Source organism: Melozone crissalis, unplaced genomic scaffold (genome assembly GCF_028551555.1).
Source record: "Melozone crissalis strain CALT ecotype California unplaced genomic scaffold, PUWL_Pcris_2 ptg000074l_1, whole genome shotgun sequence".
In the NCBI taxonomy this organism is placed as follows: Eukaryota; Metazoa; Chordata; class Aves; order Passeriformes; family Passerellidae; genus Melozone; species Melozone crissalis.
In genome coordinates this window covers 2,647,994-2,654,180 of record NW_026535851.1, presented here as the reverse complement: position 1 = coordinate 2,654,180, position 6,187 = coordinate 2,647,994, and positions in this window count along the sequence as shown.

Sequence of the window (6,187 nt, the reverse complement as noted above, 5' to 3'; positions counted from 1 at the left end):
AGCCATCAGTGAACACTATGATCCCGTCCAAAGGTTCTTCACTTATTCTTGGTTTTGCTCTGTAACATATTTGTGATTGCAGTATTCTATGCTGTGGAAAATGGATTGTGCAAATCCCCGGAAAAGTTAACAACGTGATTAATAAGTCTTTCGATTGTTGCATTGCCCAATCGAAATAGTCTTGCTTCAGAGGTAATCTGATGACTGAGAATTCCCGTCCTGCCATTGTCAGCAACCTCGTTCTTGCCTTTATGATGATTTGTGCTGCCATCTCTAAATCTGTGAGAATTGTCTTTGAGGGCCTGTGTGGTAGAAAAACCCACTCTATCATTATCAAAGAGTCCTTTTGTGATTCATCCCATTGGAAGATCAAACCATGGAACTGTGTTTTCTTCCCCAGCACTGCCAACTGAAAAGGCAACATTGGAACAAATCGATGTGCCTGCCTTTTCTGTATTGCGTCTGTGACTTTCTCCAACTCTTTCTTCGCTTCTGGCGTGAGTGTCCTGGGAGATCGAATGTCTGTGTCTCCTCTCAAAAGATCAAGCAACGCTGGAATGTCGCTGTTTGTGATTCCCAAAACTGGCCTCATCCAGTTGATTTCTCCCAAAAGCTGTTTTAAATCATGCAAATTGTTGATCTTAGTGCTGATCTCCATTTTCTGAGGTTTTATTGTTCTCTCTGGAATTTTCCACCCTAGATATTTCCAAGGTGCAACCTCCTGAATCTTCGAAATGCTGATTTCCAGACCTGCCTTTTGCACCTCTGCGATCACACAGTCACGAGCTTCTTGCAGCTCCTGTTGTGTCGACGCTGCAATGAGCAAATCATCCATGTAATGAATGATCTTCACCTTCGGAAATTTTTTCCGCGCTGGTGCCAAAGCTCGTGCCACGTACCATTGACAGATCGTCGGAGAATTTTTCAGTCCTTGTGGAAGGACGACCCAATGGTACCACTGCAGAGTCGTTTCCTTGTTGATACTCGGAACTGAAAAGGCAAATCTCGGAGCATCATCTGGATGGAGCGGAATACTGAAAAAACAATCCTTTAGGTCAATGACCACAAGCGGCCAATCTCTGGGAATCATTGAGACAGATGGAAGTCCCAGCTGAAGTGGTCCCATGTCTTCTATGACTTCGTTGATCTTCCTGAGATCATGTAACAACCTCCATTTGCCTGATAGTTTTTTTTTGATGACAAACACTGGAGAGTTCCAAGGGCTGTCTGTTGGCTTGATGTGTCCCTTCTGTAATTGTTCTTGGACCAGGTCTTTCAAAGCACTCAACTTTTTCCGTTCAAGGGGCCACTGATCCACCCAAACTGGATCGTTTGTTCTCCATGTCAACTTCAATGTGGCGAGTGCTGCAGTGACCCCTATTAAAAATCCACTTCGATCTTCGCGCCCCATTGTGCCAAAAGGTCTCGACCCCAGACTGTGATCGGCTTCTGGATGACAAAAGGACGAATGATCGCCGTCTTGTCTCCTGGTCCCGTGACAACGACGGAATTCTCACTTTGCAGACACAGAGATGCTCCCCCTATGCCTGAGAGAGAACCCAAGGGCGCGACCAAGATCCAATTGCGTGGCCAAAAGATGTACGATATTACTGTGACATCCGCCCCTGTGTCGAGCATACCTCTGATTGCTATCGTCCTGTCTCCACATGTCAATTGGCACGTGAGTGTGGGTCAATCTCGACCTATGTGCTTCACCCATGTTTTATGTACTTCAACATGTTCCTTCATAGGGAACCCTTCTTCGTCGAAGATTGACATGACTTGTCCAACTGTGTGTGGCGGCAAGGCGAAAGCTCTCGCAACCACAGTATTTTCCGGTACAGTCAATGGTGGACGAAGCGCTCTTGCCAGAACTGTCAATTCTGTATTTTTGTCTGCAGAGACAACTGTAGGATAAACAATGAGTCCAAGGATACTGCATTTGTCTTGTCCAACGATCAGGAAATCTTGTTTTTTGTATGAATCTCCGCGGATACCCGTTGGTATCTCTGCATGATTTTCATCTAGAAAGCATACTAGTTTTGAAGCTGCCAATGCACACTGTGCCCCTGGTGGGAGGAGGTCTGGGTGGCTATGGAATCGACTGAGGGTTTTGCTGAGGGCATCTGCTTGTCGCTCACTGATGATAGCCCTGTCTGCTCTTGTGCCACTGCCAGTACGTGTGTCTGAGCGCGCCGGTGATTTACCGCGCTGCTTGTTCTGTTTCCCAGATGCGGTAACGGATTTCCTTCCACGTCTGTCTGGGAATAACATTCTTTCACGGAGTGTCTTCCTTTTCCGCACCACGCACAAATTGGCCTTTCCGCTTTTTGCGCTGGTGCTGGTGTATGTGTTCGTGGACAATTCTTTCTTATGTGTCCAAACTCCCCACATTTGTAGCACTGTCCTCCTGGGGGATTGCTCTTCTTCTGCATCGTTGCAAGAACGTTGTTGGTTTTCTCGTTCTGTTGATGAAGTATTTTTTCTAGCATCTTTTCTAATGTCTTGTCTTTTGATTGCCTCTCTGAATGTCCCTTTATCTGTTCTTCCCATTTCTCTCTTAATTCGTTCTTCACAATTGATGCGACATGCTGAGGTGTCCCCACCTTGCTGCATGCCTCCACCATCTCTGCCAAGGATGGCCGTCCTGGCATGGCACTAATGACCCGTTGACAATCCGGGTTGGCATTGCCGAAAGCTAAGCTCTCCAAGAGAGGCCTCTTCGCTTCTGCAATCGTCACCTGTCGATCCACGGCTTGCGTGAGTCGATCGAGGAACGACATGAATGGCTCTGCGGGACCTTGCCTGATGCAAGAGAACGGGACATCCGGAGCTCTTGTTGGCGTAATTTGCATGACTGTTATTCGTGCTGCTTCTTTGATGTCACTTAAAACTCTTCATGGAAGCCGCTCTGCTTGTTCCCCTGGGTTGTAATCTGGAGGATCCCCTTCAAACTGCGCTTCTGTGAGATTCGCGTTTGTCCCACCTTGATATCTATTTTGCAACTCAGAAAGATACTTTCTCCACCTTTTTTCCCAGACGAGACTCTGTGTGTCAGTGAGAATCATTGCCACAATGCTTCGAATATCATATGGCGTAAGGTCATACAGGATGAATGTCCCTCTTAATGGTTGTTTGAAATATTGTGAATCCAGCCCAAAAGTTTGAGCCGCCTTCCCTAAGTCTTTGAGTGTTTCGTGACCCATCCTTTCCCATCTTGGATTCTGTCCCTGGGCATCATATGCCACCGGCATTGTCAAATCTCCTGAACCCGGAAATAAATGCTTGTCTTTTGCCAATGCTTTTCTGATGCGCTTCCAATCCATCGTCTTCACCGGCTGTTGAAATTCCTGCTCTTGAGACTCCATTGGGATTTGCATGAATAACGGGGTTGTGGATGTCATCGGTGATTCATTGTACCTCATTTTTTGCCTTGAGTTTTTTGGCCTTGCTCCTAAATCCGAAAAGGAAACTTGAGGATCCTGTTGATATTTCTTTTTTGCTGTATCAAATGAATGCAAGAAGCTTTTTGCTGCTTCCGCTGCTGACAGCATCCATGCAGGAACACCTTCCGATGCTGTGATCCGTATGAGGTCTTCTGCTTGTTGCTGTGCTTCATCTGAACTTTCATCGTCTTAGCGAAATCCCGAAGTTGACAGATAATCCATTTGTTGTGTTATTATTGTCTTCTTGGAAGTATTTTTCTTTTTATATATTGTTGGAAAAAATTGCTGCATTGTTGCAGTCTCGCCGCGAGATGGCGCTGTGGCTCCACCGAATAGATCCGGCATGTCGTGCACTTCTGTCATCCCCCCACGAGGTGGCGCTGACACCGAACTCCGTGGCTCGGATGGCGGAATTAACTCGACTGCTCCTCTTCCGGCCGTCTGCTGTGTCTGCGATCTCATTTGGGACCTGGGATGCCTGGCTTTTAATTCAGCTGAAAATGGAGCTCGGACACCAGAACGTCTCCCTTGAAGGGAAGAGGTTTGGACTCCAAGGGTTTGGATTAAAGGCACCGGGTCTGGAGAGGGGGTGGAGCCTCGGAATGCGGAACCCCGAGAATGGCCCCTCCTTGCCCGAGACATTACAGGGGATCGGACACGCCTCCGCCTGCGCTCTGCTCTCCGCGCATGCCTGCTTCCGGAGCCGCTCCCAGTCTCTCCCGAGCTAACGTCACTCTCTCCCCGCCGTTCCATCTCTGAAATCTCCTCCCCTCGGTCTGTCCCCGACTCTCTTTCCTCCTCCTCTGACGCTGTGTTCACTCCCCCCACCGGTGCGCCCAGCCCGCCCCCCGCCGGTGCCCGGACCCGCTCTGCGATCCGAGCCGACCTCCGCGCCCCTACTTCCGGGTCTGACGTCACAACCGCGCGTCTCCTGCGTCTCTCTACTGTGGCCTTCGGGAGCCGTGCAGCTTCCCCCAGCTCGCTGCCCGTGTCTGACGCTCCTGCGCTGGTTTGTGACTCCCCCCCCCCCCAGGGTTTCTGCGATCCTTGCCCTTCGCGCGCGTCTTTGCCACCCTGCCGGCTGGAGCAGCCGCCGCTCCTGGCCTTATTTCACGAAAGCCGCACCACAACCCGTGTCTCCCACTACCTCCTTACCCGCGCCCCCCGCCTCCGCCTGCACCGCCACCGCCCCCCCGCCCTGTTCTGCCGCTGCCGCGCCGCCGTGCCCACCGCGAGAAAGCGCTTCCCCCGACCCCTTTTCTCCCCCTCGGACCCCCCTTTTCCGATCTCGCTTCTGAGTCGGAGCCTGAAGCCCCTGTGCTCTCTGAGGTTTCAGGACGTTTTAGGGATTTCTTGGGGTTTCTGGGTCTTGGAATCGGAGGCATTGATATTATTCCCTGCTCCCGTCCCTCGAGAGCTTTTTCCCCCTGGCTAACTGTGGCCAGAGCCAATCTCTGCCGAGAGCCTTGCTCTCCTCCCCCTGCTCCTGAGGGGCCCCCAACTTCTTGTTGCCTTTCCAGTTGCTTTGACTGCACAGAAATGCCTTCTAACATTATTCTTGCAGGAGACAGTAATTTGAGGGCTGTCTCGTCTTTTTTCGTGGCTAAGAGATATAAGTGCCTGTTAATTTCCTGCCAAAAACCTACTTCGAATAGCAGACGTGTCTCTGAAAATGGGTAATTAAGTCTCACCCACAATAAAAGCTGTTTCAGCTCCTTCTTTGAGATCCTGACGGTATATGACTCAGCCACGCCTTGTAAGGCTGACAAAATTCCCAGCTGTTCCTGGGAGAGTGTGCCCCCCATGTTCTTATTTTTGACCTTCTCACCGAATCTCCGTCGTCAGGGCAGTCCTAAGGCTCCTGATCTCCGTCCAGCAGGTCACGAGAGGTGGGTCCAGAGGCGCCTTTCTGGTTCCGATCCGGGCTGTTCTGCTACGAACTTTCTTCAGCAGAAGCTGAGAGATGTAATTCTCAGTGACTGCTGTCTTTTTCAGACTCTGTCAGCCGTTTTTTTTTTTTTCTTCTGGCTTCTCTCCCCAGGAGTTATCAGTGTTCTCCTGGGAATCCGTCCAAGTCCGGAGCTGTCCTCTCGTCTCTTCAGGGCTAATACCCCTCCCCTTGGTGGGAGTAGCCCACCCAGCGGACGACAGTTGTCCCGTTCTCAGCTGTTTCTGATGGCCTGGAAAGGCTCGGGATGGCCTTGGGACAGTCCGCGCTCCAAAGGACGAAAAGAGTCTTCAGGTTTTTTCTCGGTCTTCAGTGTTTATTAATTTTTATCTACAAGATTTTCTCTCGGCCCAACAGAGGTCCGCACAGCACGTCGGCCATGAGCACACTGAGAGCCCTCGGGGCGGTCACTTATCTTTATACCCAAAACTACGTATAAGATATTTACCTATTTTCCCCAATGCTTTTCACCCTTATTGACACGTGCACTTTTAGTAAGAACCAATCCCAAAGTGCCACCACCACCACAGAAGATGGAGACCAAGAAGAAGAAGAAGAAGGACAGGACACGTCCTAATTCCTCCATTTTGTTTCTCTAGACCCCCCTGTACCGAAATTCTAAAATCTGTGTTTCACACTATAATTAACCTATCCCTTCACCATTTATCCCAGTGTGATCCTCCCATCCTCATACAGGTGTCGTCTCCTGTGCAGGATCAAAGTCCAGCCACCAGACACTTCCGGCAACATTCCAGGACCTCCGAGCCCCCCAAGGGTTATCTCGGTGACTCTG